We start from the raw sequence: 14,548 nt of genomic DNA, 5'->3' as shown, positions 1-14,548 counted from the left end.
ATCTGTGTTTGGGACCCAGATCCAGCAAAGGGACTCTAGTAACTTCTTCTGACTAGTTGTGTGACCCTCTTACCATCTATGGCTGAGAGCTCTGAAAGCCTTTGCAGCTGATTCAGCCTGTGCTGGCTCACTGAGGTGGGGCCTGTCTTAGAACGCTGCTTGGTGCTCCACTTCCCTACTGACAACCTTCTAAGTTATCTTGACCTGAAAAATTGTTTATAGGTTCTGCCCCTCCAGAATTTGCTTTATGCCATTATATAAAAGAGCAATTTGGTAGAGATCAGTCATAAATGACCTGTATACCTTCTCCACCATCTTGGCTCTGTATGAGAGACATTATAATAAAGATAACGAGAGGGCCTGGTGACTGATTGGAAGGGCTGCCATGTGGAAAAGGGATTAAATGTGCTTGGCTCCCACAGAGCAGAAATGGGAATAATAAATGAACTGACAGATATTTTTACCCTAATTTATAGAAAAACCACCCCTATCCTATTTAAAAATAGGATAGGGAGAGACCTATAAACAGAAGTTTTAGAATCACTGTTACAGATGATAGAAGTGATTAATTTGAGGTTGGATAAGGTGGCCTTTTTGTTTCTTCTAGCATGATTTCTTAGAATCCCTAAATTAAATGATTCTATATCTGAATATAGAAGATAAGATCTAGTATTTTTCTTCACATTTATTGGCCAGAGTTTAGACTTATAGAGAAGAGTGTTCTTCCATGCACTCTTCCAGTCACCTAATTTTGCTGCTATTCCTTATTTGACATCTCCTGATGGTCTGATTCTTTATATCCCTGTACAAACTCCATTTCTTTACTCCTAGTTTCTTGCTCCTAGGCTAGTTGCTTTTTCCCATTTCATAATCTTTTTAATTCCCTTGGCTTCAAGACTAATGAGGCATAAATGACCAGGTGGGCAAGAGTCAAGAGTGGGGAGGGCATATGGGATGCTAGATAGTAGGAAGGATAAGGATGTTAGAGATCAGGAGCAGGTAGGGGTGGTGGGAGTATGATTGGTTAGATCAGAACCAGCAATGCTGATACTATCTGACAAAAGTTCTGGGAGGGATTACTGGGTTGTATTTTCAGGAATTATGCTGCCCTACTCTTACCTACTCTTAGAGATTTTGTATGAGAAATGTTTTATAAAATTTAAAGTGCCCTATAAGTGAAATGTACTGGGTGGTGCAATAAATATGAATACTAGATCTGGAATCAGGAAGACTTATCATCTTGAGCCTGGTCTCAGATACTTACTGTGACCCTAGGCAACTGACTTAAACCTGTGTGCCTCAGTTTCCTCATCTGTAAAAATGAGCTGGAGAAAGAAATGGCAAACCACTCCAGGATCTTTGTCAAGAAAACCCCCAAATGGCCTCATCCGGGTATTATTCAGACATGACTGAAATGACTAAACAACAACGTAAATGGAACTTGTAATTATTATGAATTCAACTGGATTGCCAATTAGGTCCCCTCCATCTCTGAATTCTATAATTCTAAACTGAACTACTTGGGCCTAAAAGATAAGGTGGCAAGTGACTTCTATAATAATATCTTGTGTTTCTTTTGTACTGATCTATATGAGAAAACAAAAGTGATTAGAAAAAACCCAGAATATAGTTGTAAAAATTTTAGTTTAATTGTGACACTGAGAATCATCAAGGCATCAAAGGACAGCTAGGAAGCTGAGAGGAGCTTCTGACCAGAGCTAGGAAACCAGGTGCCTATGGCTCACTTTAGTTGGTGTTAATCTCTGATGTCTACGATGTTGTCAGTATTTCATTAGTGCTTTTCCCCTTATTAAATATGAAAATCATGTCAAAGGTAAATGTCAAGGGGCTATAAAATTACCCTTCTTATCTTCCATACATTTATCAGTTGATAAATGGAAAGACACTGCTGCCAAAATAACTGAATGAATAATTTATGGATGACTGATGCATCTTGTGTGTTGTTTCAGGCACAAAACAGTAGGACATCAATAATCAAAAGAAGTTGGATTAATTTAGCAGTATTTTGCAGTTGATATTTTTATCTAAATGTTGCAGTGAGGACTTCTATTGTCAGGAAAACCTCCTTTCTGTTATTCAGAACTTGCTTACCCTTGGGGGTCCCCCTCACACCTCACCCTAGAGATTCTTCTCTTCGCCTTTCTTTGCCAGTGAAATTCATTTAACTTACTGCTTGGTATGGTATGGTTCGGTTCTTACCTCGATCACCAACCTCCCTCCACCTTGGCACTGATACCACATTGAATGGCTTAGATCAGGCGTTTGGGAAATATGGCTTTTAAAAGGGCGAATGATGCTCATCAACCTAGATTTCCATCTTTTGCTCAGCTCTTTTTCTCTTTTATTCTTTCCCAGAAAAATTGCAAGAGGGAATCCCCAGTTCTTCTAAGAGGGAAATTGAAACCTTTCCACCACCACTCTCTCTAGCCACCTCCTGTCTTTTCTTAAAATGTATTTAAAGTTTTGCAGTCTCCCAGCTGTGGTCATCCCAGGTAAAATGTGCTCCTAGGCAGAGCTAGGAAAACGGTCTGAACAGCCCCGCTGCTTCTACTCTGTTGGATTTAAATACAGGTGCATTTACCCATCCGCGGAAGGGAAATCAGACAAGTCTGCTTCTGCCTCCAGGGGACTTGAGCTTGAACCAAAGGTCTTTGTGGCCATGGCTGCCCAGGCAGAAATCAGAAGAAAATAAACAAACAAACGGAAGGCGTTTTTTGGGTGGTGAATTCACAGAGGGAGGTAGATTTTGTTTTCTAAAAAACAGTTAAATAGTCTCTCATTTCCTAATCGATGCAAATGGAGGCCACCGTAGTTTATTCCTCTTAAAGGGTAACCCCTTGGTAGGAAATTATTACTATTAAAACTATTTTTTAAATCCTGTGGTTTTATTCAGTCAACCTAAAAATCTGTTTTTGTGCCACTCTCATCAGAATCGCCCCGGTGCGAGCTCCCACACCCCACTGCCTGTTAACAAGAGTGGTTTCCATGTAGTTCTCCATCTCTCCCAACTATGTAATTGGTCTGGCTCTCCCAGCCAGTCACTCTTCCTCTGGTGGGTCCACACTGCGCAGAGAAATTCTGGACCTCCGGAGGGCTCAAGGGCTCCAAAGCCATGCTTTGTTATCAACAGCTACATGGTTAGCTAACTGCTGTGACTAAATGGAGATTGGGAAACACTGCAGGCAAGGGATGAAAAGTGATGCCCTCCCATAGCACAATGCTGATATGCAGAATTGGCCCAAACGCAGAAACTTCACAGACAGTGCAGCAGAAGGCATTGGCTCTCTTGTTTGGGCATTTATTACCTGGAGCAAAATGTGCAGAGAGGGGAGATAATGAAGTACTTGACTAATTCAGTGTGATCCAGCTGGCTGAGCCAGAGGGGATGCAGAATAGGAAAAGCTAAAGAACTCACTGCTAGCCATTTTCCCTTGGCACCTGGGAAGCCAAAACAAAGGAGAGCAGAGATCAAAAAGCAGAGTAGTATCAATAATAGACAGAGAGAGAGAGAGAGAGAGAGAGAGAGAGAGAGAGAGAGAGAGAGAGAGAGAGAGAGAGAGAGAGAGAGAGAGAAGGGAGAAAGGGGAGGGAGCAGAAGAGAGTTTTATTTTCTTAATCTCAACTTTTGAATTACTCAGTAAATTCAAGTCATTCATCTAGATCTGTATTGCAAAACTTATAATTTGCAAGTCTTTAAAAAAATGTTAACTATCAGTCAACTCTAACCTGTCACCCCCAGTCCTCCAGAAATAGATTTATTCTGTCCATGTAGAAATAAGTAAAATGGTTATAGTAGACAAAAGGACCAGACTTGGGTTATAACCACAAGTCTAAAAATAGGAAAATTTATGAAGATGAAGGTCTCTTTCACTCTGGTTTTGTATAGGATAGGTATAGAATAATGGACTTGGAATCAGGGAGACCTGAGTTCAAATTTGGTCTCAGACTTATGCTAGCTATGTGACCCTGAATAAGTCACCTGATTGCTAGCTGCCTCAGTTTCCTTTACTATAAAATAAGAATAATATTAGCATCCACTTCCTAGAGTTATTGTGAAGATCAAATAAGATAATATTTTAAAACACATTGTAAATCTCAAAGTGTTATATATTGTTGTTGCTAGTTGTCTCCAATTCTTTGTGACCCATTTTAGGGTTTTCTTGGCAAAGATATTGGCATAGTTTGCCATTTCCTTCTCTGGCTTGTTTTACAGGTCAAGAAACTGAGTATTAGTTGTTATTTCTCTTCTTTGTTGAATTCCTCTCCACATTGTCAGTCTTCTTCCCCTTCCTCTCTCCAGCAGGCTAGTTAAAGAATGAATCCCACAGTTATAACTATGTTTGTTCTACAACCTCCAGACATGTCTAATTTAAAAAATTTAAAAGTAAAGAGCATAGAAGACTTCGCATGATGTTTAGTATTTTAAAAAATAGTCATTCTATTCATTCTGAGTTCCAGAGGAAAAAAAAAAGATTCATACTTTGTACTAGTTAAGGATTGGCATAACAAATAGTTTTTTGATAAATAGAGGATCATAGAAAAGGAAAAATGTAAATTGAGGAAAAAGGAATGAGTCCCTTCAGAATATCTTTGAAAAATATCAATAGTGATGATAGCTCAGTCACAAAACCAGCTTTGTCAAAAAAACTGTTTTGACAAGGGACAAAATAAAAACTCCTGCTGATTTCTAGTATTTGCTTTCAGGGATCAGTCCTGGCTCTAGGAAATGGTTTGAGGTAGTGGAAATTGTTACCCCAGTCTTTCTGTGGAGGCCCTTTTGTCTTCTATAAAATAACCTCAGGATTTTATTCTCCCTCCTAGCACTGGCCCTTAGGCATTTTTCCTCTCTTCTTCAAAAATATCTACTCATGGAACCTTTGGTCACACTGAAGTATTCATGGCTGATTGCTTAAACTGTATGTCTACCTTAATCCACTCAGAGTTATTTGTTGAAAGGAGGGCGGTCACACCAGCCTTAAATTTTAGGGCTCTACTTATGTAGAGTGGGATTTCTTCTTTCTAAAATCATGCTCCTCCCATGTCTCAGGCCAGCTTTTTCAGGGATAATCATTATGATATTATACCTGCAAATCAGCATTACAATAATATATTTTGTATGCTGTCCTGTGATCATTTTGACTTCTAGATATAATCATGAAAAATAAATTGGGCAGTTTCCCCCCCTTGATGAGTGAAGTCCTTTGCCCATTTTTTTGCCTACTTTTTTTTTTTAAACCCTTACCTTCTGTACTATGTATTGGTTTCAAGGCAGAAGAGTGGTAAAGGCTAGGCAATGGGGGTTAAGTGACTTGCTCACACCACTAGGAAGTATCTGAGGTCAAATTTGAACCTAAGACCTCCAGTTTCTAGGCCTGGCTCTCAATCCACTGAGCTGCCTAGCTGGCCCCCTGCCTTTTTATTCTTGAAAGAAGAAAAATGCATTAGAATATTGGAACTAAACTCAGAAATAAGAATATGAATATTTTATGCCTAAAATTTGGTAACCTGTTTTAGATATTAATAAAATGACAAAAATAGTAAACTTATATTTGTATAACAATTTGAAATAGGTAAAATGTTTCATATCTGTGGTCTCATCTGATCTTGACAACACTGAGTTTGAATGGCAGCAATTATTAAAACTTTTTTATAGATTAGAAAACTGTGGCACAGTGAGATTAAATGACTTGTTTAGAGTCACACAGTTAGAGATAAACCCCAAATCTTCTGCTTTCTGAGCACAATTACTTTGTTCTTTTTTTCCTTTTCTCCCCCCCCCCCAACCATGACAAAGATTTGTTTTTTTCTGCTTCCTATTGGCCCTACTCTTCTCCTCCACCCCACTGCAGGATTTTTTTTTTTAATGCTTACATTGTCAATTTGACATTATCCATGGATTTTAACTTTTAAAAACTTACGTAAATGTGAAATATATATGTGGTTTCTGGCTAGTTGGAAGAGAATTTGCCTCTTCCACAGATAGATAACTGATCTGGAATCTAGCTCACTTTTTTTCAATGGAAACTGAGTTTTACTGTTGCAAAGAGCAGGCAAAGGACTATGGTGAATCCCTTTATCCTTCTTTCACTTCCCTTCAAGAGTGTTGGATATTGGACTAGAACTACATTTATATAACACAATATGGGTAGTCTAGAGGATAAAACTTTAGGACTCAAGTTCAAAGATTTTCCCCAATTGTTTTCAAAAAGAAATTGCTGCCAGTTTAGCTCCCTCCCACCAAATTCTGGTGATATGAAATACTATCACCAATATTCAACATACCTCTTTATCAAACTTAGCAGGAATCATAAATTGGTCAAGTAATGCAGATTAAAGTAGGCAAAAGTGTACGTAAGAGAAGAGGAATTCTTTGGAACAAGATGAGATCTTAGCTGCCAAGAACAGAATGATCTGGGTGTCAGGGAAGACGGTGTCTCTCTTAGTAGTAGTGTCTGTTGCTTGGAGGGCTGCTGGTAGCCATCCAAATGTTTGTGCCTTGCCACTATCAAATTTTTTTCACCTCGAGAAATTCTTTTTCTACTCACATAAGTATAGAGCTGCATGATTCTTTGTTTTCTAAGCCAGTCAGGTGTCACATCTCTATATACAAGTACAGGCACAGGACTATCCAGTATTTCTTTCAACCTAAATGGATGGAGAAATTAAATTTTGGGCTTCATTAGACTAGTCTAGAAAAAGGATTGACCCAGAGTGGATGATAGGCTATTTTTTTTTCCTTCTAGACCAACTCAGTAATTGCAAAGTTGATAATTAACTAGACACTAACAGTGAGTATGGACCTATGCTCAAACCACTCATATATTCAGGAAAATGAATGATCTAATGATATATTGGTAACCTGGAAGTATTTATTCAAATTGTCCCCCAGAAAGACTTTATACACATATACACCCATAACACATACACACATATAAATATATATACAAATATATACATGTCTACATATTCTCATATTTTATGCATGTATATATTATTCTCTAGTTTTTTCTTCAAAAGTGTACCTTCATAGAATTGAACTAATATTTACTAACTACAAGTTAAGTAGATATTAAATGCTAATATACTGTTTTGCAGATGGAAAAAAGTGTGGTTCAGAGAGGTAAAGTGATTTACCCAAAGTTACACAGTATATTGGTGTCAATTCCATATATATATATATATATATATATATATATATATATATATATATATATATATATGTACACACACACACACACACACACACATATATATATATATATATATATATATTTTTTTTTTTAACTATCAACCACTTAGAGATAGCAACTGTCTTAGGAAAGGAGACTTTGAGCAAGGAAGCCAAACATTTTTCTATGGTATTTCTTGTATTACATTTGGTGCCTCAATGAAATGGCATAGGACTGAATAGACTATCCTAGCAAACTACCACATGCAGTACCCCAGAATGTAATTTGGCCCTTGATGGTTTGATACTTCTGAAGTTACAGAATAACAATGACTGATGACCAGATCCTTGAACAAGCAAATAATTGCTTGACTCATGTGTGAAGAACAGTTGGCATCATTCTAGTAGTCATATGTTAAGACAAGATGCAATGAAAGAAATGCTGATTCTTTTCTACCAGTTAGCCCTAGAGTCTGAATATTATTCACAAAATTACCTGATAGGTGTCAACAAGGCTAGATTTGGTGGTAATTGGTCTGTAGATAACTTCGAAGCGTGTTCATATAAATGGTGAGCTTAGAATTAAGATCAGAAAATGGTTAGTGGATTAGTGAAAGGTTTTACTTGAGTTAGAGGCCAGAAAACCTCACTGTAAGAAAAGGAAGGCACAGATTTTCTTTATACATAAGGAAGATGCACCTTAGGAGAAATGACAGCTGGCAAGACTTGAGAGGTATGAACAAATTTCACTTTACTTTAAAGCCAATCATGAAGAAAACTATATATAACAAAATTATTTCCACAGCTGAAGGCATGGTCAATGGAAACTGTGTTATGCTGGTCTGGTTACAAGGATTCTCTCCACCAAAGTCAAGTCATTGAGGCATCAGCCATGTATTAAATGCTTATCATGTGACAGGAACTATGCTAGCTCTGGTAATACAAGTAAAAGTAGAAAGAAAGACTATCTTCCCTGAAGGAACTAACATTCTAATGGAGGAATGCAACATATGAAAGGAAGTTGGAAAGGGGTGGTATGTGATGGAATGAAGGTAGCAGGTCCTGGGACATTGTAGAGAAGGTCAGGGTAGAGAATCAGGAATGTAGTTTGTAGAGGAATAATGCTATAGATGGCTTGGGTTTCCTACTTCAAAAGAATCCTGTAGAATCCTGTGCAAGTACTGTCTATGTAGCAATAATTCTCCACCAAAAGAATTTGATTATGCATAATTGAGTTATAGCAAAAGAGAAATACTGTTGTTCTTTATGACCTTTTTTTCCTGTTACCACTGGGCAAACCATTAATTTACCTTACCCTTCTCCTTTTCAAATACCCCATATATCTAAAAATTTCCCCCTCAAATAAAGAAGATTAAAGACCTAATATGAAAAAAATGATGATGAGTATATGATACCTCCCTTTCTTCCTCTAATGGGTTCAAATATTTGATTTCAGAATGGAGAAGTGGTTTTCAGTTTTAACATATGGTAGTTGCTAGGGATATTTTGTAGTCAAAGCACAAAAAAAGTATAAAAACGTTTGTGAAGATTATTCCACTCACCATTGATACATTGAATGAGTGCACAAACCAGTAAACCTGAAAGACAAACAGCTCTTATTTCAAGAGAACTTTGTGGGGTGTCACATTTAAATAGGAGCCTTGAGTGACACAAGGCTGGCAAATGAAGGGCAGCTTATGGAAGCTGGCTCTGGAGACATGTTTTTCTTGAGAGATTGCTGTGATGAGGAGCAATGAGGATGTCATAGATTTCACAACAAAATCAAATCTGGTCAATAAGTTTGTATGTCTTTCAAAAGGAGTGATTGACAGGCTCATGACAATGTGATTGCCATTAGCACTAAAGGACCATATCACCATCATCAGGGCATGTGCTCCCACCATGAAAAACCCTGATGAGGTCAAAGAAAAATTTGATGAAGACCTGGAGACCCTCATGAACACAGTGCCAAAAGAAGAAAAGCTTGTAATTCTGGTAATTTTAGTGCCAAAGTAGGCACAGACTATCAGACATGGCAAGTAATGCTTAGAAGGAATGGTGCCAGAAACAGCAAAAACAACAATAATTTATTATTGAAGGTTTATACATCATCTCATGACCTTTTCATCACCAAAACTATCTTCTGCTTATTTAAATGCAATAAAACTTCATGGATGCACCTCTAAAGTAAACAATGACATTTAATAGACTATGTCATTGTAAGAAGAGACAGATAAGATGTGAAAGTGATGAAGATGTGTGGCTTAGAGTGCTGGACTGCTGATAGACTTATCTTCTCCAAGGTAAACATTTACATTCAACAAAAGCAGCAACCCAAAGGCAAGATGACTATGATGTCTACCAGAAGACAATGCCAACAGATTAGAGGGCTTCTGATAGTTGCAGACTTGAAAGGAAAGGTGAATCAATACATAGTTGAAAATATGAGAGAAGAAAGGAGTAGGCAGCTTTCAGAAATTTGGTATACAGTACTGCTTTTACTCATCTGGGTCAGAATAATTGCAAATGTCAAAACCGGCTTGATGAAAATGATGAGGAAATTCAGAAGCTACAAAATGAAAAATGAGAACTCTGCAGGGTTTACTAGAAGGATAGTTCAAACATCTCTAGGAGGGCAGTTTTTAACTCCATCAAAAATAAGGTGAAAATAAAGCTTAGAGAGATGCAAAATTCTATATTCAGTAAGAAGGCAGATTAAATCCAGTTTTACACTGATGGTAACAACCTAAAGTATTTCTTTTTTTTTTTTAACCCTTACCTTCCATCTTGGAGTCTGGGAAGTGTCTGAGGTCAGATTTGAACCTAGGACCTCCCATCTCTGGGCCTGGCTCTCAATCCACTGAGCTACCCAGCTGCCCCACTAACGTATTTCTATGATGCCCTGAGGCTATTTATGAGCCAAAGACTTATGGTGTTTCTCAACTATGCAGTGCTGATAGAGTCATGCTGATTAGTGATAAAGACATGGTCCCAGAGACATGGACTGAACACTTCCTAGTGTTCTCAACAGACCATATACCTCAGTTTGAAGTCAATCTCTCTCTAGCTGAACTTTTAACTGAAGAAGTTGAAGAAGAGGTCTTTTTTTTTTTAAACCCTTACCCTTCTATCTTGGAGTCAATACTGTGTATTTGCTCCAAGGCAGAAGAGTGGTAAGGGCTAGGCAATGGGGATCAAGTGACTTGCTCAGGGTCACACAGCTGGGAAGTGTCTGAGGCCAGATTTGAACCTAGGACCTCCCGTCTCTAGGCCTGGCTCACAATCCACTGAGCTACCCAGCTGCCCCCTTGAAGAAGAGGTCTTGAATACCACAAGGCTTCTCTCATGTGGCAAATTGTCTACCAAGAATTTACAAGGCAGAGGATTCACTGCTCACATAAAAGGTTCATGAAGTCTAAGTTATATGGCAAGAGGAGTTCTCTACTAGGAGATTAAGGATGCCTCCATTGTTCACCTCTGTAAAGGAAAAGGAAATAGACTGTCCTGTAACAATCATAGGGGAGCATTTATCAGTGATTTCTGACAAGATTCTTACTATTGCCCTCCTTAATAGGCTGATACTTCAGCTGGAAGATGCTCACCTACCCAATATTCAGTATAGTTTCAGAAAGGCCTGAGCAATGGTTAATGGGGTGTTTGCTGCCTGCTAACTCCAGGAGTAGAATGGAAGTCTGTATATAACATTCGTTGATCTGACCAAAGTCTTTGATACTGTCAGTCATGGGGACTTATTGAAGATCATGGCAAAATTTTATGCATGGAGAATTTAATTAATATTATGTGAGAGCTCCATGATGGCATGCTTGTATAGGTTCTGGATAATGGGCAGTGCTGTCTTGCTTTGCTGATCACCAATGAAGTGAAGCAGGATGTCCACTTATACATTGAGGTTGATGTGTTGCCAGAGCTAGTTCAGTGTTTGGGAAGCTCTGAAGAAAATATGGGTGAGAGGAGGTTATTAGACTGCCTACCAAAATGAAGGTTCACAGAGCCATCTTGCTGATCTCATTATTATATGCCTGTGAAACCTGGACAATATATCTGTGCCATGAGAGAAAATTGAATAACTTCCATTTATATTGTCTCAGGAAGATTCTGAAGATTACTTGGTAAGATAAAGTCCTGGACATAGATCTTTTCTTGAGCTGCACTGCCAAGCATTCAGATGCCAAGCACATTTTCACCTAAAAGGCTATTTTATGGGGATCTCACAAAAGACAAGTTTTCTGACATGTAGGTCAGAAGAAGCAATACAAGGACACACTCAAACTCTCTGAAGAACTTTGGTATGAGCTGTGATATATGAGAGACACTAGCACAGAACTCTTCATAGTATGCCCACATCAAATCAGAGACTATTTTCTATGAGCAAAGCAGAACTGCAGTAGATCAATAGAAACATGAGATGAGCAAATTAAGAAATATCTTTGGCCCAAATGTCCTTGCAGTTTGGGCACACAGTCTCTAAAAGGTTTGTCAGTGCAGGTCTATTCCCTCAAGGAACTTGAAAACTAATAATCCTAGAAATGAATTCATTTTAATAAACTTCAATTTTAAGAAAAACATCTGGAAAGCCTGTGAAATATGGAAATTTATGAGTATTTTGATTTGAAATAAAGACCTCTTGCAGTGGATTGAGAGCCAGGCCTAGAGACAGGAAGTCCTGGGTTCAAATTTGGCCTCAGACACTTCCCTACCAATACACAGTATTGATTCCAAGACAGAAGGTAAGAGTTTAAAAAAAAAAGAATATTTTTTCCATGGTTACATGATTCATGATTTTTCCCAACCCTCTTCTCTACCCCCTCCTGGAGCTGACAAGCCATTACACTGGGTTATACATGTATCATTATTCAAAACCTATTTCCATGTTATTCATATTTGCAGTAGAGTGATCTTTTAACATCAAAACCCAATCATATCCCCATCGAACTACATGATCGATCATGTGTTTTTCTTCTGCGCTTCTGCTCCCACAGTTCTTTCTCTGGATGTAGCTAGCGTTCTTTCTCATAAGTTCCTCTGAATTGTTGTGAGTCATTGCATTGCTGCTAGTAGAAAAATCTATTCCATTAGATTGTGCCACAGTGTATCAGTCTCTGTGTACAATGTTCTCCTGGCTCCTTTTTCTCTGCATCAATTCCTAGAAGTCTTTCCAGTTCACAGCACAATAGTATTCCATCACCATCAGATACCACAATTTGTTCAGTCATTCCCCACTCTATGGACACCCCCTCATTTTCTGATTTTTTGCCATTACAAAGATTTGCTATCATTTTTTTTTTAGGCAATGGGGGTCAAGTGACTTGCCCAGGGTCACACAGCTGGGAAGTGTCTGAGGCCGGATTTGAACCTAGGACCTCCCATCTCTAGGCCTGGCTCTCAATCCACTGAGCTACCCAGCTGCCCCCTTGCTATCATTTTTCAACAACATCTCATTTGAAATTCCTGCATCTAATCTCTTCCAGTGTGGCTCTGAAATGAGATTCTTGTGATTTTTTTTCCACCTTTCCACTTAATTTTAGGTATTGTGTCATTTTCTTCTCACTTCTTCCTCTGCTTCATTCTCAAATAATTTAATATCTCTATTGATGTTCCTTCTAATACCCTTTTGTCATGTCCTTTTACTCCTCTGTTCCTGTAAGCTCCACCTGCCTTAAGCCTGGATATTATATAGGCACTTTAAACTCTACAAGTGTGAACCTGATCTCATCTCTGTCCCCCCCCCCCACCTCAAGTCCATCCTTTATCAAAACCTCCCCATTTTGATTGATGTTACTATTGCTCTCCTAGTCATCTAGGCTTACAACCTGGAAGTTACTCCAGTCCCTACCTGTACATTTCTGATAAATGTTCTCTTTTCTACTCTTATACATCCTCTGTCCTAATCATGCTCTCATCACCTCTCATTTGAACTTTTACTCTCCTTTGTTTTCAATCTCATCCCTCTCTAAACTATCATCCACATAGCTGCCAAATTAATATTCCTTCCTTCCTTCCTTCCTTCCTTCCTTCCTTCCTTCCTTCCTTCCTTCCTTCCTTCCTTCCTTCCTTCCTTCCTTCCTTCCTTCCTTCCTTCCTTCCTTCCTTCCTTCCTTCCTTCCTTCCTTCCTTCCTTCCTTCCTTCTCCCTTTTTTTCACTCCCTAATAACCATTTGTTCACTTAGCTAGGTGATTCAATGAATGGATTACCAGATCTGTAGTCAGGAAGACAATTTCAAAAATCATTAGCTTACAAATTTACCAACTATGTGATTGTGGGGAAGTTATATAATATTTACTCCTGTTTCCTCATCTTTAAAATGAATGTAATAATAGTTTATACTTCTCAAGGTTATAATGAAGATAAAATTTGATTTTTAAAGTTCTTTGAAAATGTTATTATAAATATTATTTACCAACCAACCAACCAACCTACCTACCTACCTATCTACCTGCCTGTCTGCGCCTCTATCCATCTGTCCATCTATCCATCAATTCATCCATCTAATTATCTACCTATCCATCCATTCATCTATTCATCTCTCTCTGCCTTTCTCTCTATGTCTCTCTGTTACCGTCTCTCCATCCATCCATTTAGTCATTCATTTATTCATTCATTTTGAGCTTGATACCTTTACCTCTTCAGGGTAAAAGTGTAGCTGCCATTTATGTTCCTTGATCCTAATGCTGATTGGCATGTAAGCTTTAATTTGCACCATTTTTCCAACCTGGGCCAGTTCACCCCTCCTTAAGCAGTCTCATGAACCTGTGCTCCCAACAGTTCATCATATTGGTGTCAGATTTAATACTGACATCTGGTCAACTTTATCCTTACTATTGCTCAGAATTCCTGAATTAAAGTGATCCACCAGCCTTATCCTCCCAAGTAGCAGGGACTTACCAGCATGTGCCATCATAACCTTTAATAAATGTTTATTAAATTGAATTGTCATATATTTATGAAGCTTATTGATGGATACTCAGTGCGAAAACTTTGAAGTATAGACTTCCAAAAACAACACTAATATAGTGCTTGAAGGTTTGAAAAATGCTTTATGAATATTATTTCATTGTAAAAAATCTGTACATTTATACAAAAAGATAAAAATTAGGTCTTTAATACAGAACCATGATCATAGTATTTCAATGAGACAACATTACGCCCTGTTATTCTACATTTTCTATGTCCCACATAACTAATCATATTATACTTACTTCATGCTGTGCTCCTCAGAAGCCTCAGAGAGTAAAACTGTACAAAGCAACAATCTTAGAGTAAAAATATCTTGTGTATCAGAGGTATGGTGCATGAGCAGAATGCCTAGAATCGTTCTCCTTATGTGGAGAAGCTGAGGA

This window comes from Monodelphis domestica, chromosome 3, assembly GCF_027887165.1.
Source record: "Monodelphis domestica isolate mMonDom1 chromosome 3, mMonDom1.pri, whole genome shotgun sequence".
Taxonomy (NCBI): Eukaryota; Metazoa; Chordata; class Mammalia; order Didelphimorphia; family Didelphidae; genus Monodelphis; species Monodelphis domestica.
Note: the sequence above shows the minus strand (reverse complement) of the source record.